The sequence below is a fragment of the Anopheles stephensi genome, chromosome 2 (assembly GCF_013141755.1).
Source record: "Anopheles stephensi strain Indian chromosome 2, UCI_ANSTEP_V1.0, whole genome shotgun sequence".
Lineage (NCBI taxonomy): Eukaryota > Metazoa > Arthropoda > Insecta > Diptera > Culicidae > Anopheles > Anopheles stephensi.
The window spans coordinates 2,982,205-3,008,074 of NC_050202.1; the positions used below are offsets into that span (position 1 = coordinate 2,982,205).

The 25,870-nt window shown below is 47.2% G+C and overlaps 1 protein-coding gene across 2 annotated transcripts in view; it reads right to left on the minus strand.

Annotated features, from left to right (window-relative positions):
- The window catches only part of LOC118517627 (ecdysone receptor), a 153,116-nt gene that overhangs the window by 26,162 nt on the left and 101,084 nt on the right, over positions 1-25,870 (minus strand). The gene's annotated exons all lie outside the window — the stretch shown is intronic.

Consider the following 25,870-nt stretch of genomic DNA (forward strand, 5'->3'; position numbering starts at 1 on the left):
CCCAAAACACACACACACACCAGCGCAGTGCGAAAGATCATCAAACCGTATCGCTGTTTTACATAACGCTCCACTCGAAACCTCCCTCCATAATCCCACCGCCCACCGAATCTCTACTATACAACTAGAGATCACTGGACGCTCCAGTCTTAGGGTTTCCGATGCAACTCCCTCACTCCGGCTACGGCTTTGTGGGTGTGTGTGTGTGTGTGTGCGTCTGGCTGTGTGAAGTGGCGTGAACGTCAGCATAGCGCAAGTCGAGTGGAGTACACTATTGCAACCTTGCCCTTTGAGCCATCATCTCGACAATCCACCCTCCGCCAAGGGAGAGTTTGTGCCCTGTTACCGGCCCGGACTGGATCGCATCAATACCCGCCAAGGGCATCAACAGAGAGCATTCGGCGGAGAGACCCCTTCCTTCCAGCAGCAGCAGCAGTTGTCAGGCGGCCAGAAAGTGCACCACACTATCTTGATTCGTTGATCGCACGCTCAGGTCATTGGCGGCCAACGTTGGCTCTGCTGCATCATCGGCGTCACCGTCACGTGCGCGAGATGATGTTTGTGCGCGAGCCGAACATTAAGATCGCGGCCAACCCCTTCTACGGCCTGGCGGTCTCCACCAAGTCGCACTCATTTCGCATGAATTCGCAGTATTGTTAGCTGCGAGATTTGAGATGCATCTCCAGTACCTCGGTCTCGTTGCACGGAGCTCGTCTTGCAGCGAATGGCAAAAATATGTACTGCCGCGTCCAATTGCAACCGGATCATCACGATCATCGACCGGGTGATCTACAACCGACGAACGGAGCGATCTGTGTGGAGTACACTATATAGAGGCAAAAACGGGGTTTCATTCACTTCCTTTGCGCTCGAGAATTTGCTGCAACATTGGAGCGCTTACATGTTGCAATCGATAATTGAGCATTCAATTAAACTAGTGCTCATTACAGACGTCAGTTCTCGGAACCTCGCGTGGAGGTCAGTAGATTCCAAACATTTGGATGGAGTGAGAGGTCACACCGCAAACCAGACGGCACGGCGGGACTACATCGATCAATTTCAGATCTATAACAACCTTATTAGTAGACATTCAAACTGAAAGGTTTATTCACAACTAGATGTAGGACATACGTCTTTTTGAGGCATGATGCTTAGCCTAGATCTTCAAAATTTCTCTGCTATATAGCAAAGTTTCAAAGCTTCTCAAAGAGAGCGACGGTTTGAAACAGTCGGACGTGCTATTCCGACTACTATTTGCAACACCTCAATCACATACTTTTGGTTGTGCTTTTCCTATTGCTCACAACGTGCCGTATTCCTACTAACCAACTACGCTCGAAACCCGTAAACCGACAAACCGGGTACGGGTACTTCCACTTCTCTTCCACGCCGGCATGCATCAAGGGGCATGGAGGACATGGAGCTAGAGCTTGGAAGATACCTGGTGGAACTGGCGCTACGGGGGTACTTGTCTAGTGCTACGGCTATGGGAACAAAACGATGCTATCCGAGTAGTTCTCTTTGGCGTACGAAACAAAAGCGAAGCCGCGGTGCGGAGAATGAGCCACCAAAGAAGGAAGTCTAGGGAGCGCTATTTCTAAGGTTACAACGCTAGACGCTAATGCTGCCGGTGTCTGTGAATGTGTGAGACCGTGCCCCGTCGTGTACTCATCGACCGGGAAGTTGAAATACTCGATATAGAAGGAAAAAAATAGATTCACTGGCAGAGAACCGCAGCAGGCAGGCTCTAACATAACCCTGCCCCCCCCCCCCCCCCGAAAGTGTGTGTTCCTACATAATCTACATAATAGACCCCACTCTAGCACCCCCCCCTCCACCTTTTTGCATACCGGGTAAGCCCGGGTAGGGTGAAACAAGATGCAAACCGAAGCGAACAACCTCTCGGTTCTGGTGCGGCGTAATGTGTAGTCGAAGGTATGCCCTCTCCCGTACGTAATTATACATGTACTCCACCGAAACCGGACGATCGGCTCCATTCACTGGCAATGAAACGCCGGGGAATTGAGTTCCTCTACACAAGAGAAACCGAGATACGAATCGGATGGATAGATGTATAGGAAACGTTCTTACAAGTCTATTATAAGTGTTTCTAACTTGAGTTTAAAATTGTGCAAAAATATACAATAAATAATAGCTGAACCATAAACTTCTGTGACTACAAAGAGGAACAAAAAATTGATCCACAATCGTTCCGCTTCGTTCACTGATTGCTCTCCGCAGGCGGCGGTGGCACCAGCTGGGATGGGATGATATTTTCTTCGTGTATCATTCCCGTAACTAATGCAGCAGGCAGCTTATAATAGACGCGAAAAAACGAAGCAAAACGCACTCTACCAGAACCTAAACAAAAAAGCTACTTCAACGATGAATGAGCCACCGCAGGCAGAGTTACACTAAGAATTGAAGAATCATGACGAGCACAGTGGAATGAGCCGCAAGGAAATGGCCTCATGCAAATAGCACATCTAGGCTCGCAAGTGTTGCCCCACCCTAGGTCCTAGGGTCGAGACGGTGCTGTGGGGTGCTACTATCAATCATGCGGATGTGCGGAACAAGCGCCCTCTGGTGAAGATCTCCACAAGCTACTTTTAAGCTTTTGGAGTACTCACTTAATAAAGTGCGGTCCTCTGTGCGGATATTTTTCGCGTAGAAAGAGAATTATAGTTGTCAGTTTTTTTTTCATGTAGTTAACAGACAGCCAAGAAGATGTAGAGGGCGCAAAGAGTCAAGAAGCAGAAGGAACACCATCAAACAGGTTTATTCACACACCAGTTCTGCCGTCTTTTTTTTACTGCGATATTTACAACTATCCCTCCCGCTGACTAGAGGGTGAGGAGCCACATACTCTAGCCTGCCTGCCTTCCTAGGGTAGTTTCTAGTTTGCTAGAAGTTGAAACTATTGTAGGCCTTTTTTTTTGTTTCTTCTCCTTCCGCCACTGTTCGCATCCCGCTGTCGACAGGTCGTGTTCCGGGGGAGCTTATTAAAAATCATGTACCCACCACCATCCCGTGCACCGCCTCACGTACTCCTTTGGCTATCCACGTGCGACCTTTAAACGTCAGAGCCCCGTGAAGTCTTGAAGTTCATAGTCAAGACTAGCACGATTTTACGCTGCTTTCGTTATTCTGCTTTACTTTCCTGCTCTCTTCCACAGATCGTTTTATTGCCCGGTTATATTCCGTCCGTGGATAACCCCCCCCCCCCCCCCCCAAACACTCTACCATGCGCCGTCATCCACATAATTGGTTGCGTGATTCCCTGATTAACATCATCCCGTGGTGGTTGTGCGCAAGAAAACCCACAAGAATCGTGCCTTCATTCTTTCCCCCGTGTTAAGCCATTCGGGTTTTCTAGCTCTACACCACAAACCTAGAACCCCACACGGATCAAAAGCTCACCAACACACACACAACACAGGTGTAGAATGTCGCCAGAGAAGGGTCTAGGGGTACTGGCCGTAAGCTCGAAGGCGACAAGAAGGCCACGATTATTCTGATTTGCTCGAGTTCCCCAGTTCTGATGCCGCATTCGGAAAGGCGACCAAACACAAATGATGATTACTGCTCCGAAAACCGTACCTTTCTCTAAACGATTCCGAGCGGAAGGAACTGTTCGCGAAGCAGAAGGCAATAAGATAGACCTGGATGATCGTATTCTGGTTTTGTATGTACCACACATTTAGCATCGGCAAGAACTTGAACGTCTGCTTTCCTTTACGCATAATCTTATGTCCACACACAAACACACACACACACACATACTTGGAAGAATTAAAGCCCATAACCCCAGCTATTGGTAGCCGCGTGCGAACGGGGAAAAGCCCAAGAAACCTGTAAACACACCCGGCGCAAGGAAGTGGTGGGCAATGGAAGACGACCGCAAGGATTAAAGTAGTGTAATTGCCGTTTGTTGACCCCTGCGTGTGTAGTGACGTAGCGCGAATGGTGGTACGCGTGTGTTTGTTATTATTGATTATTTGTTTTCATTTTGAACAGAAAAACCGGCCGGGAACGCGCTGTTTGACAAACGGGACTCACATGCGGTTCACATTTTCGAGGTCAGGAAGCCCATCACCGCGGACGGAGTGAATCTTAATCGAAGACTCAGCAGACATTTAAGGCAGGTGAATAGAATAGAAAGAGTCATTTAAAATGTAGAAGAGTGTAATAAAAAGGTGTTATAAGTAAAACATAAAGTGAAAGGTAAATATAATTAAAACAAACAAATAATGAAAAAGAGGAAAGTGGGAATAAAACATAAAAAAGAAAGAAAGAAGGATGAAACTACTTTTGACACCTTAAATATGCGTAATAAAATGACGGTAAATATTAAAAAAAAAACAAATTCAACAATAGTTAAACCACACAGTGAAGTAAGATTTTCTCCTCAAACAAGCAAAAAAGCAAACCAAATGCCACACTCACACACAACCCGGAAACCGGAAATTGAAACTAATTTGAATAATTAGCTAACACAACACACACAGGCCGTTTGTTTTCGGTTTGTTTTTTGGCACCATGACGCAGGGCTAGAAATTCGTGATTGGAGTGTCAATAAGAGCTTTTTTTGTTGTTTGAAAGATTGCCGGTGTTGCCAAAAAGAAAAGACATTAACCACTCTCTCACTTTCGCCTACGGTTACGGCCGGCTTCTTGTAGATGATTTTATGGGCAAAGTAAGTTTTTAAGGAGGATAGTTTGTAGTTTTGGAGTAGCTCCGATCCGTGAGGGTTTTTTGTTCTATTCCCCGTACCAAATGAACCCCGTAACCCACAAGCTCAATTGTTTGTTTGCATAGTCAATGTGGGTTGGTTTGTTTCCATTGATAAACAAATCGTTGCGCCCGTTACAAAGGGGTTAAGGTTGGAAGTGATTCATGGGTTTGGTAAGGGGAGTTAGGTTGGAGATTTTTGAATCCATTCTGAAGCCATTTTCTCAATCCCCCGACGTTCAAAAACACACTAGCCAACGATAATAAACGTTAAAAACATTCAAATTATTACCGTACAACATCCTCTCCTAATGAATCATTACGCGAGGGAAAGGAACTCCAATTTATAGGCAAACTTTGATGAAAATTGAACCCCATTTTCAACCTGCACTTCCGGTTGCCCGCTGCTAAAGGTTACCCACCGAAAGCGTTGCTCCTCGCTCGGTGGAGGTCAAAGTCAAAGAGCGGTGGTAGGCAAATTTGGATCAAATCAATCTTCGAAGATGCATCACTTTTGCTCGAAAGTTGGAGAAGGCTCTCGGAGAAAATGAAATCGAAATTGACCGTGGCGCCTACACGGACGTGGAATAATTGCAACCCCTTTCAATGATGCATTTCCGGGCGGGCCCCGCTGTGGGCGAATGGAGTGGCGCAAGCATGGCAAAGAAGCTTCAATTCTAGCCCGTGTGGCTTGATGGTGCTTAATGGAGTTGGTTTCTTTTTCGCTCAGTGATAACGCATCCTCTTAATTCTGATAATTTCTGACCGATCATTAAAGCGGCGAGCCATATAGCGATCAGCTATTGTTTGTTCGCTTCAGCACTATCTCCTAAGTTCTCCAAGAAATTAAGGTCTTCAGTAATAATTGCTCTTAACCACCTCATTTAATTGAAGACTAAATTTACTTGATAGCTCTTCTAAAGTAACGTGAATTGCTACAAGAATAATCCTCGCTCCCTTCCAGAATTAATGAACTATTCACAATTTGCTAGAACCCTCCCCCCTCTCAACAAACTCACGGTAAACGGAATGAATGTATAATTTAGACCCAGAAAAAGGCTCCAGCTAGGCCTACACAGACTTACTGCCGCAGGTATCCTAGCAACAGTGAAACCGTAAACGAAACCCGTGTCCTACATTTTCCGACCCTGGCAACTAATTCTGGCCAGTAGGAAATCGCTTCGGTACGAGTAAAACTGCCCGCCACGTGAAGTCAAATGAGGCCTACTCTGCTTCGGCAAACGCTGGGTCCGCTTTTTCCGTAGCGCGATGTGGTCAACATTTATCCTTTTCGTGGTGGCTTATGTTAACTAAATTTCGGCACCATTTCGGTGGACTCTTTTTTTTCCTGGTGGAGGCTTTTCCATGGGAGCAAAAAAGAAACCGAACGCACGATTCCGTGAGGCTTGTTGTTATTTTCCACCATCATGTGGACGTGGTGTGTGTGTATGATTGATTGATGAGCGTGTCATGAAGTGCGACAACGGTCGGCGAAAACACGCTTAGTCTTAGGCTTAGTCGCTTGAGGTTTGGAAATTAAAGAGGCCCGCAACCAAAACATGCCGACGATGAGTTGACACATGCTTTAGTGCGCCTAGAGTGTGCACATTACTGGATCCGGTGTTCAGGGAAGGGAGAGTTCTAATCCTAGTTGGAGATTTTTTAGTTCGAAAATGATCCGCTAACTGTAGTGGTGAGATAGGAAATTCCAGTTGCATGTCATCCCTCACTTTGACCCATAATTGGGCAGGTAATACACGTAATATCGTTCAGAATCACCGCTCAAACGACGCTTGGTGTATAGGCCCCTCTGGTGGGTCGCCCTGTGCAAGGTCATTGACCCAACCCCCTTACACACGCGAACGTGTGCTGGAGGAGTCTTCGGCTAGGCTAGGCTTTTTGATACTACACTAGGCCGTTTGTGACCGGGTGGCATTTGTTGCCGGCTGTAGGCCACGATTTGACACTGTTTCCCAGTGATGAAGGGGTTCTCGCATAGAAACACTCTATCCCCACGAACGGGGAAACTATCGTACCTCGGCTACCGGCGTTTGGACGGCAGGGTTAAGGGCGAATGTCAACGGGTCTCTCAAGTAAATGGGTGGTTACCCCCGGAGGGTTGTATTCAAGATCAATAGCAACAACTTCTTTCTAGCTCGGTGCTCTAGTACAACCGGCCGCCTGACTACGGAGCTCGCATGTGCGTAGTTTAAGTTTGAATAATTAACAACCTGTCACGCGGTTGTTTGTGGTGGAGAACCGTGGCTTGATTTAAATAGTCTCCAGTCCGAAAAATACGCTCCGATTGCGGCGCAAAAGATAATCCGAAATTGGACCCGCTGTCCATCTTCTCGGATCGGATGAATATTCTGAAACGATTTCGTCACCGCTTCTGACATCTGGAATTTTGACGTTGACTGTCTCGAACTCTTCCCGTTCGTTGCAGGAGATGGCCTGCAAATAGTTTGCCAATTCTGGACTGTTGTTGTTGCTGCTGCTGCTGCTGGTTGTGAATATGGACGAGGTGTGTCTTATGCTGTGTATCAAAACCACATTCAGCAGTGATTAAAGCAGGTAAAGCCGTGCCGTGCGGGTGGGAGGACAAGGGTTCACCCGCTAGAAAAGGTGTGATCCTCATTAGCTATTCCGATCCCGTACCGGTGCTGCCCGCGTACACACACACCCAACACGGGCGTTGTTGTGGATTTTGTGCGCACACTTCACTCGCTCGCTTGACAGCTGAGTGGTTGTGTAACATGTTGAAAGAACTATGACAGCTAGAGCCACCGACAGGGTGACCATCATGTCTCGCACTACCTGCGCCTCTCGATGTGCTGGAATGCGTGTGATCAATCGGGCAAAGGGTTTTTGGCGACGCACCACCAACAACCGTTGACAGCGATCGATTCCAAAGGTGGACATTCTACCGAATGTGTGTGCGAAGCGCTGACAAAAGGGCTTAGCGATGTCCTTTTACATCAGCGTGGACCGCGGGAGGGAGGGCAGGATGGATGGCAAAGCAAATTAGCATTACAACTGATTATAATCATCTATAGTTTTATTCTTTTGTTGCGATCACGTCCACGGGATGATTATTCTGGAACATAAAAGTTCTCCATTCAGCTCGAAATCAGTGGCTTTTTTGCGTTGTTGGGATTCTGGTGAATGTTGTCGGGCTGTTAAAACCTATGCAGCAAAGCCCCAGCGCGCCCTAGGAAACCAGAATTTAAACGCTTTATGGTCCACAGATTTTTATGATGCTGTTGTGTTTCTCAGAGCTTTCGGGAGGCTTAAAACCACCGGGATAATGGGTAGTTTTATTCGGCCACATGCTGACAGTGGATAAGGCTGGATATGATGATGGGTGTGCACCGTGACATCTACGAAATCCTTTTGCCGTGAAATAATGCGCATTAAGACATTTAGACCATTAACAAGCGGTTTTGAATTAATAAAGCATTAAACGTACATTTTTGTTGTTTATCTTGGAAGTTCCGCCAATCCAGCTTATTCTGACTTCTATGCGATAACTTCAAAATGACTTCCGATAGTGCCTTAAAGTAATGTGTCTCAAAGCTCCCTTAAAGAATGCTTTAAAAACTATCGAGATAGAGAGAACTCTGTACATCTTCAATAATATCGCCACAGAACAGTCGACCCTCTTCATCTGCATGCGTGTTGTAAGGATAATTAAAATTAATTGCTCACCGCGGGATCTTTGGGTCTAGGGGCACACGCGAGAACGCTCATTTCCATATTGATTTTTACTCAGCCCCGTGCATACATTCAGCCTCACCGTTTTCGCTGTTCGTGAGTCATTTTACGAGGCAACACTATTAATCATCCAAAATGATCTCCAATAGGAGCATTAATGTTCTAATCGCACTGTTAGTGCTCGCTGTAACATTCTAATGCTCTTTTACAAAGAATACAGCAATCAAACAGTCTTAGACAAGTGTTCGATTCGAGCTTTTGGTGACCTACCCTCGGTGTTAGCACCTTCCTACTAACTCTCGGCTGAGGCCACCATACCCAGAAATGGGATTCTTCTAAATGCAAAAGAAGGGTGTCACCAACTATTGACTGTTTGCCATTTACCCGGCGCACAAACATCGATGATCATCAATCTAGCTTCTCCCAAGTTGGTTGTTCTCGGGACAGTCCGGCCGTAGTTTGCACAAACCACATCTTAACCGTGCGCGATCTGCCGATGGATGCCGGCTAGAGAGGTTTGATGATTTGCTCAAGGTATTCCAAGGCAAGGAATAAAAAAAAAAAAAATAGCGCCCAGCGTACACTACCATTCTATTTGTACAGCGGGCGTAGTGTTTGCCGAAAACGCGAAGCAAGATGTTTTTATATTCCCTTGCTGCTATCGTGTTTCACTACCGTATATTGCGGCGTCCATGTTACACTGGCAACCTGTGTCTTCTGGATCGTTTCTGGAAGAAGCAATGCTTGCGGGACGCGCGGACCACGTCACTAAGTAGCGGCAGACATGGATGGTGTAAATAAACGTGTGCTGACCTACATTCGGAACACATCCATTCCCTGCTGATGTTAACGGCGTGTGGAGGAGAGTTCCAGGAAGATAACGCCACAAAAACACACCACCAGAAAGGGTGTGTGTGTGGATGTGTGGGTGCGTGTTTGTGCGAGTTCCTCACCCAATCCGATTTGCAACGGTTCCTTAAGCGAAAAGGTAAACACACATCTTGGAGCACTCGCCGAGGAGACCCTCAATTTCTTACCCAAACGCCAGCAGACAAAGGTTCACCGCTTCTTCTTTTTTGTTGGCGATTATCCTGCCAGAATGCTTTTGTGGCAGAATTTGGGACAAAAATGTGTGGCAAAGATGTAATTATAGGGCGAAGCACTTGTTGGATGGAATCGCTTTTGCAAACAGCTATTGCAAACTCATTTACCGCGCGCGGGCCGGCCCCGTTGTTCGTTGCTCGGCTGGGCAGGGCTTGTCATCGTTTCTCAAGCGACCGATGTGAGATTTATTTTAAACGCAAATATTTTACAAAATAATAAAAAAAATCCCACCTTTTACTTATAGTCTTTTTAACCGTAACTCTGGGTTTTGCAAATCTCCACTGCCACCACCAATCATCGTCACAAAACGAGACAAATGAGTATGCAGAAAATATGCAAAACAAAACCTTCGCAAACGAACCTTAAAACGGGTCTCCAATCAAAACGGTAATGGGTGTAGTGATACACCAGAATGGATAACAGTAAACGCCAGCAACACTGCAAACAAACATAAACAACTTTCATGCAGCGGTTCGCCCGGTGCGGGTGGATGCACATGCAAAAATAAAAAATGCACAATAATATTAATGAGTCCAACGTGAGAGGACATGAGGGGAGGAGTCAAATCCTCCTTCAATCATGAGGGCTTTGAAGGTCTCTTGTGTGGGTTTTTTTTTTTGTTGTATCGCTCAGACAAGAGAGATCCGGTTTACGACGGTACTGACTGACGGAAACATTGCAACAAAGAGTCGAACGAACGGAGTAATCTGGTGGCGTTGCGGTGGGAGGCGACGGAGATATCGGAATCTGTGTCAACGATGACCGGGGCCCCACCATGCACACACATGATGCGAAATTCACTTTTATTATTTTTATATTTGGTTCCCCGAGTGGTCCTCGCTCCCTGCCCCCCCGAAGTCCTCAACAAACGCGTCTGAAGCGTCTGAAGTGTCCAGCAAGAAAGGAAAGAGACCTTTCTTTGTCCGAGTGCCTCATTGTGTTGGACAACCTACATATCGGTGGCGGAGGGTTTTTTTTGCGAGAAAAAAAGTTATCTTAAGGTGATTAAGCATTCGCGACAGAGTGCGAGCGGTGTTGGTTCCAATATGTTTGACATAGGCTGTCAAAAATAAAGTAACTGAAAGCATACAGGTATAAATAGTACTCTTGAGGTTCGAAATACAATTCTCCTGCTAATTCTACAAGAGGATAAAGCAATAATTTGGGGGAGTTGTGGCGTTTCTTGAGAAACATCATCTGGCAACCACGGCTATTCCGGATAAAGAAATAGGGCAAATCTAACTTAAAATATAGTGTGCATAACGTGCGGATATCCTGCATGAAGAAACAGAGCAAAGATAGCGAAGATCAGGATGCGAATAATTCACTTTACACAATATGGCGGAATAGCGCGAAAATCTGGAAAGCCTTGGAGAGGCCTAACTCTTGCAAGAAGTTATGGAGATTGCTGGACACTTTCTCTACTCTATTTAATTGTCGTCACATCACTACACACCATTAGCAGATCCTTCTTCGTCCGGTGCTAGGTTCACTAACGAAAACTTATCCCAAATTAGGACACAACGGTCACGCTGCGTCATCCATCTCCGAATGACGTCGAATGGCCAAAAACATTTGCTGCCGTTGTGGGGCTTCTTTCCTGCTTCCCTGGTGCAACGACAGAAACAGGCTAGCGATAATTGAACAGTAATGAGATGTGCAAAACGCGCTTCATCCTAACCTTCACGCCCAATAAGGACTACGAAGGCACCAGACCAGAGGTAGTTACCACTTACAGTGGGTGGATTTTCCTGCGGAAGCGAAAAAAGGCCACCACCATCACCGAACGGGATAGAGAGTACAGTAATGTGCCTCTCGTCTCCATTTATGGGCAAAATTCCTCCCAACCCCAACGGCACAGCAGCACCAGCAGCATTCAATCTCTCGTTGAATGGCGCCCAAAACTCCCCACGTTCTCGTCCTCCCCACTCCACACGCTGTCTCTCTTGCTTGGCTCACAAATCGAGGTCAGCCGCAAGTAAAGGCCAACCGGCGACCGGCGCTTTATCCAGGTCACATGGGTACGTCCGATACATAGCCAAAAATACACCCCGCGTACCTACTAGCAGACGGCAGGGCAGAAAGGCAGGCCTTTATGCAATGGCTTTATGATGATGGTGGCGCGTAAGTACGACCGAAACGGACCTATTCCCGGACGAAACAATGCGCTTAAGCAAAACCGGCGCATCACCCATTTCGGCAAAAGGTGAATCCGTCAAAGCGTCTGCCGGCGCGTCGGGGTGGGCTCGAAACGCCGAAAACGAAAGTGGTTCCCTTGTGCTCCTCCCTCCTCGGTATGGGAAAGCGAAGTCTAGAGGAATATTAATGATTCACCACCTCCCGAACCCCGTTTGGCTTAGAGGAGCAGGGCGCGCCCTCGTCGCGTTCCTTATCCCTCGAAAGCTTGGCCGCGACAATGGCGCGTACACAATTGAACGAAAGGAAAAGTTTGTGCCGGGGCGTTTTTATCGCTTCATTGTGCCGTCGGTTGTGCGTTTTTTTAAATTGTGCACCACTCCAAGGTACTCGCGTCTAGATGGTGGTGCGAGCTTTTGGGAAGCCATTTACTTAAATGCGCTCTTAATTCGCAACAAAAATGACGACGTATTAGAGCGCCGTTGGGAAGAGGTATGTTCCCATGCATTTCTATTATTCAGCTTGAGCTTTGGGCATTTCTTGGACCTGGGAAACGGAGTCATTAAAACAGGAACACTACCTTGGCTTGGGAGGACATAAAAACGCGAGCTTTATGGTCTTCTTCCCCAAAATGCAAATGTCACTCATTTCCCATCCAAATTCGCGCTCAAACATCGACTACCAAGTTTGCCAAAACGGTTCGGTTCAGCGTCGAAGCCACCGGCTGCATTTGAATCGTGCAACCTCCGACAGGCCGAAGGGTTAAACTAGTTCAAGGGCAATGAGGGTTTTCGATTTCAGTCAATTAACTGTTGAATATTTTAAGATTAGTGGTTTCCTGTGAAGATTAGGGCGCTCGTCTCGAATCGCACCAATTCCACGAGATGGCTTCCCTTTCTTGGTGGTGGGAGGTGATAATAGGACAAACATCCTGTTGCACCTTCTCTCAGTGTCGATCAGTTAGTCAGTCAGTCTGCGCAGGAAAGTGAAAATAAAAGTTGCAACAACAAAAAATCCGACAAGGGGTGAAACCTATTAGATACACGTGAGGCGATGTCTCAGCTGCTTGCCAATTCCACCTTCTTTTTTTTGCCTCTGTCCGTTACTATTTTCAACCCACCAGCGACACCAAACCTCACCCTTCGGAAACTAATCTCACTTTCCCACTTTCGGTCCACCGACACACACCTTTCACTTTTCACTCGCGCCAATGGCCCCAATTTTTCTCGCCCTCTCTCGAGCCGAGTGCTGTTTGATCGTGATCGTGAAACTTATGCTCTAGGTAGAGGACGGCTCCGGTGGTGGAGGGGTAGTGGTGGTGGTGGTGGCGGTGGTCTACGTCACCACCATTTTTGCTAATGCTAACGAAACGAACCAGGGGGTGGTGGTGATTGTGGTCGTGGTGTAGAGTAGGGAAAAGTAGGTCAAGCCCGGGTGATTTAGAAAACATAGAGTGCGGCGCAACACCACCAACCAAGAGCGATAGAGAGAGAGACACACGCAAACATACACACGAGATTCACGAGTGGTGTTTTAAAACACATACATAAAGAGCCGCTTATAGAGCAAGAAAAAACGCTCCGTGCAATCTCTCGCTCATTCATGATTCATGTTAGGAGGCTGTGTCATGAGCAACGGCAACGGTGGTGGTGGTGGTGGTGTTACGAAAGGTGTCACAGTTACCATGCTAAGCCTAGGCCAACTGATGTGGTTAATACCACAAGCTCACCGCACAGCTGCAAGTCCCGTACCTGCCTCGCGTGATCATCACATTCAGGGTTAGATACACAGCACGAGAGCGAGACACATCGAGAGATACAGAGAGACCTCATTTATCTGATCTAGATCTATTTTTTGCTTCAGTTTCCACTCCTATCAGGTCTCTAAGCTGCTCCATATATTGCGAGCCAAGATCTCTAGGACGGCCCTTCGAGTCTCGTGCGGTAGAGGTGGCAGCAGCATATCAATCTTCTAATTATCTTTCATCTTACACCGAGCTTAAGCGCTGACGGACGATAAACGCTACACAACAGCTATTAGGCACGGCTCGACGCTAGAGACGATAATTGGACGATTGATACACACGACGCCTCTTATTTACCTTCAAAATTTCTCACGTGGTTTAACGCGGACAACGCTTTTTTTTTTTGGCTAGTGGAAGGTACAGCACCGGACCATTGGCAACCACTCAAAGAAAGCTCAATCAAACGTAAATGTCACGCACGCAGCAGACGGCGAAAGTTAGACGTCTACAAGCGCGGCGCTGTGTAGAGTCTCCTCCAAAAACTGCGAGGTTGCGAGCCAAATGAAAGTGAAGCGAGGTGCTAGGTGCCTCGGGAGAAAGCGCACCGCGAACGAAAGGGAAAAGAAAGGTGCGTAGAGAAGAAATCGAATCGAAAAAGTCGAAAGTGAAGTTGAAGAAGGACGGAGTTGGAGTAGTGGTGCCCTCGGGGAGTGGTAGTAACCCGTCCGAAAAAAAAAACCCTTTCGTTCGCAAAAAGGCCCCGCAGGCTATGGTTGTGGGTTTGCATGGCACCACACACACACACACAGAGGGAAGCCCGGTCTGTCCGTGTCTGTGTCAACCGGTTCCAATCCGACGAGTGCCCTCCTTTTAGCACACAACCGGTGGAACCTCGCACCAACCCTATTGCCAAATGTGGAACTGGGGCCCGGACGTACCACGACAATACCCTCCGGGGGCCCTATACTCTAAAAGCGCCCAAAACCCGGCGTGACCATTGCGGGGCTACTACCTTCTGAAACCGGTCGAGCAAGAAGAGCGGGAGGAAAGTCGCCAAATGGGTGACGACCCTTTAACCGTTGCCTCTGGGTTGGAAGACCTTCGAGAAGGCTTTTGGGAGGGGGCCAGCAGCAGTTTGCTCTTCACCGATGTTTACTTTTCGCAGCAATCCTCACTCTCTTGTGTCTTATTCCCGGAACCTCAATAAATGGGTCTCACGCACTTTCGCTGCCAGTGGCACGGCGCTGTTTGGTGAATAAAAATGGAAAGTAAGCTGAAATCAGTGCAAGACTGTGGCGGCACTCGAAATTCGTCCACAGAAAGAAAAAGATGCCTCACTTCTAGCCGTGTCAGAAGATGTTCGCTTCACCAAAACATCGCTAGAAGGCAGCTGTTCGTGAAGCGGTTTGAAGTTCATGCGGTCTCAAGTTCATCAACAGCTAGCTACCTGCCATATGCTATCTTTAATCTGGTGTAAAATTCCCATCTTCAAGCTTCAAAGTTCCCAACATTCTAGCCCATTTCCTCCAGGCAAGTGGATCCACATTCTAGAAAAGTCACTGAGCTGTAACAGTAATTGATCAGTGAGGTTTTTGATGTACCTTCCGGGACATCGATACACAAGCAAGTTGCCTGACATAAACTTCACCTTCCAATTAATGGTCGGGACTGGTGGGGACAGGGAGTGTATATCAAGTTACAAGCCCAACTAGAATGTTTCCATTGAGGCTCACTATCTATGAGGGGGCTTTCCGAAACCATAGGACCACCCCAAGAGTGACATATCTATTATGCGCCTTAAAAGTCTTCTCGGGCAACATCTCTCTTCTGTCCAAACATCTTTTGTTGGTGGAATCTATTTGGTTCTGCCGCGCTGATAATAGTCACCGCTGAACTTTTTTATCCTTTGCTTGTGGTTTCAAGTTCGTTTGTCATTAGTTTTTGCTTTAAAGTTTATTCTACACACACAAACCAGGATGACCTTGTCTAGGAGCATCATTCTAATAAAAAAGAGGAACCTGATAGTTAATGTCCATGGATGAGACTCTCCTCATGCTCTACTTTAAGCGTTCCATGACCTTATGTCGCTAGAATGATGAGCTGATGTTGCATAGCCCATATGGTTTGCTTCTTTGGGCGAGAAAAAAAAACCATCAAGAAGATCTGAGATCTAAAACACACCACGACCCAACTTCCCGAAGAAAGTGAAATCCAAAACCGGTACCGCAAAACTTGTGGTTCAATGTCGAACACGGTAATTGGGTCACCCTATCGCCGTCCTGTCCTCCCTCCTAGCCAGCCAGCCAGCAGAGCACAGCTTGACTTCGGTCGGCGGGTTTCACTATCCATCGTTTCGCAAAGCGTGCAAAGAAATCGCGACCAGCATGGTTCATCTCTTGCACGAGCCCTTTCCTTCCTGGATGTGCTGGATTTGATGAAAGGGATGACAAAAAAAAGCAGGTCTTAAGTGATCGTCCGCGGTTTCTGATGGATAGGTTCGAGCGAACGTGTAACTCGATACGAAATTGTCAACCGGCGCGCACTCGGCCGCGTTGGTAATGGCGCTGAACAAATAGACGTCACTTAGACGTGCTGATTTCGCATTGTGGATCGAGTAAAAAGAAAAAAAAACATTCGAGGATAAATGTCATAGAATGGCAAGCCGGTTTTGAACTTGCAATTTACTTATATGAAGGATTGTTTCAAAGAGGTACTTATGGTTTCTGTAAGTTGCGAAACATCCGGATGATTTCTTGGATGCAGTTTAGGCGTCCAATGCTTACCTGTAAAGATACACACAAAAAGGGTTTCATTAGTAAAATTTTCACATTTCAAAGAGACGACTTCAATATCTCTCTCTCTCTCTCTCTCTCTCTCTTCTCCTGGGCAACAGCTGTATTGCTTCAAGTTCGGATGCTGTCAATTGTCAATTGCACACGCACTGCAGGGAAAATCCAACCACATCGCGTGTCACCTTCGCCCACAGCCGTCACTCGAACACAGAGTCACATTGAAAAGCCGGACAATCGTCGCCTGGCAAAGGGGCGCACAGAGCTCTCTAGACATCTTGACACCTAACGCATTCGACCTGAATATTCGACGGCAAAGGGTCGGGGATTGGACGGGCGCAAAAAAAAAGAAGGACGACACTGCTACGACATCCTCCACTGCCTACGCAAAAGCGAACACACGCACGCACCGGGGTGAAGTTTTATTTTTGGGGTTAGTAATTGATTTTGAGGCCAGTGATCATTTCGTGTGGTTTGGGTTTGCAATTTCAATACGTATTAAAGGCTGTTTACACTCTCATTCGCCAATGTAAGAATTTGCTGTACGTGTTTCAATGGTTCTGCGCGGTGAAAAGATGGTTGCTGAAGACTCACGGAACACGCGAAAAGGGAGGGCACGCACGTTGATGGACATGTGACAAAGTTGGTCGGCAAAACAGACAAGCCTAGATGACCTGAAATAGAGTGCGTTGCATGGGACACGCAGCAGCAGAGTATGTCGCATCTCTTCATTAACTCGCGGATGACAACATTCGTATGGAACGCTGCTTACATTCAGCGTAGAATTTCACTCATCAGACGGGCTCGGTTCCCGTGGACATCCACCGCAGATGATTTTTATACATCTCGGTGACATCCCTTCCCATCCAATAAACATCGGCTTTAATTACTTGAGCAAATAAGATTTCCTATTACTATAAGAGGATGCCCAAAACGATGGACAGATCGACGTCAGCCGTGGGGCCGACATGTGTGTGATGCCCAATGCCAAGGTTATCTAATTTACCGTCCACTCTGACGTTGACAAGGAACAACATCGAAAACATCTGTTTCGTCCGCGGATGAGCAATAGTCTTGAAAAAAGTAGTAAGTTACCTTCTCCCAGCATCATTCGAAAAAAAGTAGAACCAATCGAGGAAAAAAAAACCTTCAACATCCGTTCCATATGTGGTCTCGAACCGAAATCGAACGCCACCGTATCTTCACACAGCTTCTACCACCCTTGGCCTCGGGTTCGGCCATTACGCAACCTCCTTCCCGTGCAGCGCGCGCTAATGGAGCACGGAGGCAAATCCGACACATATTCTTCTCTTCGGACAATGTGAACATCGTCCAATGTAAGGTCTCACCAGGTTAGGAAGAAGCTAAATCAGAGACACTTTGCCTGCCCCAAAAAAAAAGCAACCGATTAGAAGAGGTGTGCGTTCGTGAGTATGTCATTCATTTGCGGGATGATTAATGACTTCGCACAAGTACCCCTGGTGGTGGTCGTCCACACCAGCGGAGCAAGAAAAACTCAGTCCTTAACAACGATGGCCGCATTATAATGGCCACGCGGCCTTCGAATCTGCTGCTGCCATAAATTTCCTTCCGAACCTTCGGTGTTCGGGGTTGTCTTTGGTAACCGATTTTACTGAGCCCACGACTACTCGAAATGAGGTAGTTTTATGCGTGTAAATGTTGTTGTCACAAGAACTACACTACAAATTATCGCACAAAACAAAACCCACATTCATGTGCGTGCGGGGGTTGCTGCCGATAGCTTAACATCCCATGACGCAATGTGTCGATACGCAGCCGAGCTCTCTGCAGTAAATCAAGAATAATTTCTAGCAACGAGCGGCGAGGGACGACGTGAAAAACACTTAGCAAAAGAAACAATAGCGGCGAAAAGAAAAACATGATGGTGACTTCCAGAGGTGTAAAGGAGAAAGTTAATAAAGGAAAATAACCTTCTCCAGAAATCGAAGCCCATCCATCAATCTGATCCCGAGCAGCAGGCATGTGTGTTTTGTTGGCAAATGTTTGGCGCAGAGGTGTAGTTTATGGGCATGTTTTTGTAGCGCAAGTTGATATTTTTTTCGCCTGAAGTACACCGTATATGAAGATGTCCATGGGATGGTGGTGGCAACCTTCGATTCGAACCACATTTCGATGGACCATGTGAACTGTTGAGGTGATGAAATCTAGCCACAAATAATCCCACCCAACGCTCTACCGAGACACTCCACTTCCTGCATCAGCTTTAGTTTGCATTTTATCGTCTAGTTGATAAATTTGCCACCTCTAGCCATTGGCGGATGCCGAGTGCTGTACGTGTTGTGCTTGACATCTTCCGCAAGAAACTAGTTGTCACCTAATCACCAGCACTGTCAATTTGCCGCACGGCATTAGTAAGCAGCGACACTGCACAGCACCACATCGGTATTTTTGGTTTAATGAACTCTCTGGTGCACGCTAGACGTATGACCACAAGTCACAAGCGTAGAACCGCGCGCAGCACACGCTCGGATGGTGGTGTCGATCAGTCGCGAGATCCTGTCCAATGTGGGGCACGTCCTTGCACTCTTGCCCGGTCTACCTGCGCAACCGCAAAGCAAACGCCGGGTTTCCTCCTCAAATGGAAGGTACATGCCGATGGGGTTACGTTACGGTTCCGTCGGAAGGAAAGAGGATGATGAAATATTGGAAAAATCCCTTCCACATCAGTTTGACGAAGATGGCCATAATGGAGCATCTTCAATTCTTGATGGAGGTTAGCTGAAGACACTATTCTTTTAAACATTTAGCAATGCTTGTCAATATTCCTGTACACTGTCCGATCATCCTATCGCTCTTCTCTCTCTCTCTCTCTCTCTCTCTCTCTCTCACACACACACACGCTTTCTATTACTACTGCACCACAAGATCGGGAACCTCGTTCAGTTGTCGTTCGATCCAACGTGATGTGAGCTTCCGCCAGCGTGTTCCATACCGCATCCGGCGGTTAGTAAACAGCACAAAAATAGAAACCACAGCCCTCTGCATCGCTGTCTCTCGCTGGTCGCCCTTCCCCGGCGGCGTTCGCCCGATCGCCGCACTGTTGTGAGAGTGCACACGCGTTTTCTAGAACGATTGCCTTACACGCCTCAGCCGAACCTCACCGAAAAGAAAAGCTGATTTCTTCATCCCCATTAGCACACACACACAGCGGTCTGAGCGCCACCATCGTCATCTTCCCGCGTGTAGGTAGTGGCGCGTTGCAGCAGAAGCGTGTTGCATTTGTGCCGCCGGCGCTGCTGGTTATGCGCTTGTTGGCCGATTTATGTTCCCGCGCATATTCCTGACCATGGACCGCATCATCTTCCCGACTCGACTCCTATAGCGCTTACAACACGTTGTAGCATACATTGCTGCCTAACGTTGGCCAACACGAGAAATGAGAATTACGCATGCGTAACAGTTCCCCCCGGTGTCCACGTAGACCACACGTTGTTGTACGCACGTCGACGTGCGTTGTGTTTCTATAACACTTCAAACACATTCGGGATTGTATGGGTGAGTTGCTTTTTAAAAAGGGCTTGACCTATTTTTAAACGCGGGATATTAAATCAATCAAGTCGAGCAAACGCATTCGATTATTCGATCTTCAGGTCCGGCAGAGATGTGTCGAAACCATTTCCCGTTGCCCTAATTGTGAAGTGTACTGAGCAGGCAGAACTCAGGAAGTAATGAGATATTCTAGGTTCTTGCTGCTTTAAACTTGGAGGTGCAGTACCCCAGTGATGAATATTTGCTGGTTGTCTGGCGTCTTTCTCCCAACACGTGACAGGTCCAATTATTGTTCGATCATCTTCAATTACCCGTCACTGGCTGGTGGCATTGTAACAGATAAAACCAAAACGAGGACGTCTGACGCACTTCCCCTAGCTTCTATCGCTTCTATACCCCACAACATTACAACAAACACCCTGTAATGGTTATCAAACAATAAACGAAGTCGACGAAGCAAAAAAAAATCCCTCCGGATGAGAAACACAAAAATGAGGTGACCTAGTCTTGAATCCTGACGCACCCCGCGTCGGGTATGTGCACGAACAAAACCAAATAAAAAAAAAACGTGCAGAAACAGTACATTCATTGTTGGAGCTGCGAAATGAGCCGATTGATAGCTGCTGCTGCTGCTGCTGCTGTTGCTGCTTCCCGCCCGTCGAAAGGGCAAAAACCAATCGGCCCCAAAAACTGCGATAAGACAATGGTCCTCCTCCTCTCGACATCACACATTCCCGCGCTTCTGGTCGCGAGCTTGGTACCGGGGATCGAACCTTCCCGGCAACTTGACACCTCAAAGACTTTCTCTCTCTCTCTCTCGCTCTCTTGTATGACTTTACGGTAGTAGACCTGGGGCTAGATGAAAAATTGGGAGCTCTGAGAGACGTTAAAAAAAAGTTAAAACATACCCCGCGATAGCTTAAAAATAAACCAACACCACTCAATGAAATCTAGTGTCACTGTCTCTCGATGTGTGTGTGAAATTCACCCCGAAAAAAACACAACAAACGCCCGGCAGTGAACAGAAGAGCAAAAAAACAACAGCACGAAAATCGACATTCGACGACGATGATGATAATCGCACACTAGGCCACCCCGTGAGAGTTGTCCGTGCAAGGGGAGGGTGTGCGATATGAAGGTGGGGAGGCGGTGTGGTGCGGTGTGGCAAAATTGTTTCAAGGCCAAACACGGACCCGCGGACCTACCGGCTCGTGTGTCTCGGCATTCTATCTGGCGCACCCCAAAAACGCACCACCATCCCTCTTTCATCCGCTTCTACCCCCGAAGCTTCACTCCATGCACCCACCCACCCACCCACCCTGTTTCGGGGACCCCACGGAATCCTCCGCGCAAATGTTTATCATCGTAAAAATGCTGTTTTATTTCATTTGCGTCTCTCTCGCGCGCTGCCTCGCTCCTCGGCGGAACTCCTTGCCGTCGGCCTCCACATCCACATGGGGTTGGCACTTTGAGATAGTGTGTAGGGAGTAGAGGAAAAAAACCATACGACGGCAACAGACATTAGTAGTAGTAACAGGTCGTCTACGTTGTTTTGTTGCGAATTATGATCACTTACCCACCCTCTCCAAGACACGGACACAAACACACACAGCGAGTACCGAACTTGACCCCAAAAACAGAATCGGCTGCTCCAACCTGACCCGCCCTCTCCGGTACTCTCCATCCACTGCTTCCCCCCCAGACATTCAAATGGAATATTTTTTTCGGATAAGGATTAAAAAGTAACAGCACACACCCGTTGCATCACTGCAGTTCCGTTCTTTGGGTCCTCCCATCTTCTCTTCTTCCCACAAAGTCCCATACCATGTCATGCAATCAAGTCTTCGTGTGTGCGTGTGTTGGTAGAGATTGTGGTATTTTTAAAAACTTTCAAACCCAACAACACAACGGAAGAGATGATGATTTTGTTGCACATTTTGTTTATCGCTGCGCCACACGTTGCATTAGAAGAGGCAACAAACTGCCAACGCGAGTTGTGCAGTTGAGAGTGGGACGGCGCGGGACTTCGGAGGGTGGTGTGTTTAGTGAAGGCAGTGAGGAAGAAGCCGTTGAATGAGTGCTGCCACAGGAGCTGCGGTGGAGATAGATAAAACAACAAATTCACATGCACACACACAGCCAGTGGCGCGATTTGGTGGTGAGCAAAGTTCGACGAACTTTTCGCCAGTGCGGTACGCGTGGTGGAGAGAGATCCGATTTTTGCATCCCTCCTCCGGAATCCGGCGGCGAACGGGATATGAATGTAGTGGACTTTCAGTTTTTAAACTGCGCAATAGGAAAGCATGCATTACAAATTTTTCCCATGCGGAATTCGTTTGCAGTGGAGCATCCAATTATTGGAGACACCAAGCGATTTGACGTCTGGAGACTTTAAATGCACAATAGAAAGTGATAAGCTACAATCTGTGTCTGATGTGACAGATGCTAACTCGACAGGTTACTCAATTATTATTCGACCTGCTTAAGCCAATGTTCTAATGGGGTTTCCGTGATCAACTGGTTCTTGGAGAAGTAGCTTCAACTGCTTGGAGGAGGACTGCTCTGGAGGTTGTAGTGCTGCGAGTCCTCGCTCTCTTGTTTGAAACAACAGCATCCAGAGCTCATAGCCTATCACTTATGGCTTCCTGCTATTATTGCTCTCTCAATTACACCACAAGTTCCAAGACATCCTTGGTGTTTCAAAACCTCTAAAATTCTATTCTACTACAAATGTTAGGTTTCTGTCAACTTAAATCTACTTGTGAAATGAAAAGTGATCATTGTGGGTCAATATCACGCTACTGTGGGCGTTATGTTACTTGCTTGATGCCTCACCCCACCCCTAGCACTGGTTAAAGGTCAAGAAACTAAACTGTCCCATTCGCGTAAGATCATGACCAACGCACCGAGAAAAAAAAAGACTGCAGCGTCCGTGTAGTTCAGCAGCATGGGCATTGAACTTTATCACCATGCTGCTCGTGCCAAGATGACCAAATAACTGACCGGTCTCTGCTGTTACTGGCTTGATCGCGTGTGTATTAGAGTTTTTTTTTCCTCCCAGCGATGCGTCACCACCCAGCCACCCATCCCACACAGTGGCCGACGGTAGTAAAGCGTTTGGTGTGAGGAGGTATTTAAAAGGAAAAATAATAAAAAAAAACACACACACGAAGGCAAATTTGGCCAAACGCCAAATGATGCAATCCGTGTGTGCAGTTTGGCCCGGTAAAGAGACAGAGGAATTTTTACGCCAAACCATTTCGGGTGGGATGATGATGGGGTTGGGCGTTGGGGCCTAAAAATTAAGGGCAGCAGGACCTTCGCCATAAAACCTTGACACATAAACACACAAACACACACACACACACACACAGAGTGTGTAGAGGAGAGGGTGGTGAAATGCGGGTGTTTAGTACGTTGCAATTTCCTTCTTTTCATGGCGGACATGTTTGTTGTTTTTTTTTTGTGTGTCTTCGATGAGTTGTTTGTCAATGAACATTTATACACTCTTCTTCCTCCTTTTGTCACACAAAGCAGCACACCTGAGGTTTACCGGGCAGGTTTAGAAAGGAGGAGTTCCGCTCTATTTACGAGCCCCACACTGTGCACAGTGTGTTGTGCTCCATATTGTTTTTATCAGCATGCCTCCTAAACCGATTCGGAAGCGATCGGCGTGGGTGGTGGGTGGTGAAGCCCCACAGGCAATTGTTACACCGCAATGTTATGCCGATGCCCTTGAAAAATGCGAATAAAAACAAACTGTGTTTGCGGGGCCTGGGGCTTGGTTAGATTAGGGTGTAGCAACAAATACATCGAACAGGAAATGGGAAGTGTGTAATAGAGGCTGCCACATATACACACACGTGCGAGGGGTAAAAACGCGAAAATCAGCCACCTGATAACAAGCCACCCCGACAAGTCACAAAACAACATTTATGAACCAAGTGGAATGCGGTTTTTGGAGTGAGGAAAGGAAGTCAGTGAGGAATTAAGTTGGACGATAGCTTCGATTTCCCAAGAAATCATTTGACGTCCGGATGTCCGTAGTGTTGTCCAATTGCACTTTCACTATTTATCGCTATGGATATTTAACTTGAGCTCCAGCTAGTCCTCAGTGTCCTCCGTCTCTCCTTCCTTGACCTATAAATGCAGATGACAACATCTCACCGAAGGGAGCCTCCCGTGGACATTGTGCAGAGGGTGGAAGTAGAAATAAAAAAAAAGCAACACTCGAACGCCCAAAGAAATGAGGGTAATCATTTAATCAAATTGGCTCAAAGCTAACCTCATTTCAGATGCGCCCCGATACGACAATGGGCAACTACAATAGGGCAGCAAAACACTACGAACAGCGGGCGTCCCATATGTGTCATTGAACAGAGAGGGTGGGATTATGGAGCTGTCATGTGGCTCACCAATAGACACAACCGTACAGCGGGTTCTGTAATGACGACTTTATCAAATTGATTGATAAGTTTCGAAGAGGTTCTAGCAAGCAGGAATTTAGACGTCCAAAGCGCGTCAAGGTATCTCCAAAAAAAACTTATACACCACTGGCCGCGAACGGAATTGGGTCTCTCATAAATAATAACTTCCCATTCATATGTGACTCTGATAGAACGCATTGCTTCGCCACACAACAATACGCGCTATTGGCTTTGCTTCCGGTGTTGGTGGTGGTAGTTTCTTCACGTACGCACCCTGCAGCGAGAAGGAAGCTTATAGTTGACCTTAGGATGAGAACGTACTCAGCAAAGAAAACCCCAACAATAACATTCGAACGGCACGTTATCGGTGGGTTTATTTAATCGTCCTTCCCAAACGACAACTAGGGGGAGCATTCGAAGGCAACGCTAATGAACCTTGAATGGTTACTCCGGTCGAATCTTAGATTTGGGCGGCGTGACAGTTGGGAAGTTTATGGGAGATAGTGATTTCTTGGACGCTTCTAGAGAAAATACGTGGCACTAATTCCAAACTAATCACGTCTTTCAGTAACTGAGCAAAGTTTTCTCGCCGAAAAAAGGGTTATTCGACTGTTTTCCAATCTGGAATGACGCATTTCTCCCGTCAGTTGATGTAAAAAGCACCCCAACCACACTCGCAAAAATCTTGACAAGCGTTGGTGACCCTGAAAAATATGCCTCAGTATTAAAAAAGCATAGCGCCACCAACCCAACTTCGATAGCAGCGTGCCCCGTATGGTTTCTTGTCTCTGTGTGCTGTTGTGTGATAATCACTTGCGTCTGTGGTCGTGCAGTGTTGGGGAGGGGGAGGAGAAGGTAATCGTGCTGATGGGGACGTCTCAGCATTTTAAAACACATACAGACGGTTGTATGAATGCCGCGAATACTGACCGTGTTGGTGGTTGGGGCTGACCTAGAAAACGCGTTGATAAACTCGCGCAAGTGTCGTGTGTAACACGCGCACCACGCCAAAACGGTCACGCATCGCGTGTGAGAGTGCAAGCATTATTACAGGGCTCCCGAACCGTTCGGTTCGGTGGCATACAGAGATTAGAATACACACACACACACACACAACCCAACGCCCATCTCGACGCGGGTCGTTGCCGACCCCCATCAAAACATAGCGCAATCTCCCACACACTGCCTCAAACTGGACTGGACACCCACCAGCGAGATGTGATGGCTGGTTTTGTTTTCTAATGCGAGCAACACATCTGACCGCCAAGCGAACATCACGTCCCGAAAACACACGAGAAGATGTTCTTTGCGCGTTGCCAGAAATTGAGGTCAAGAGCAGATTCGTCAACACAAAAAGGGTCCGGAGAGTGGCTGCTATTATGTGTGTCGCCTCCTTCGCCACCGTCAAACCGTCCGCCATTGGTAACATAATTTATGATCAATTTATAACCCACCTCCAACACTCCAATTCGGACGCTCGGGGCATGCTTAGAAACCACGGCGGGAACTAAGGGAACGATTTATATATATTTTGGAGACCACTTTCATAACGGAGAAGAAAAACAAAATCACACACACGTACTTGAGAATATTTGTCCCAAGCAGGACCCAGGACCCAGGCTAGGAGAGGAGATACCTGCCAGTAACGCGCGGGATGCCTGGCTGACTTGTTGAAATGTCACCGTACATAGGTC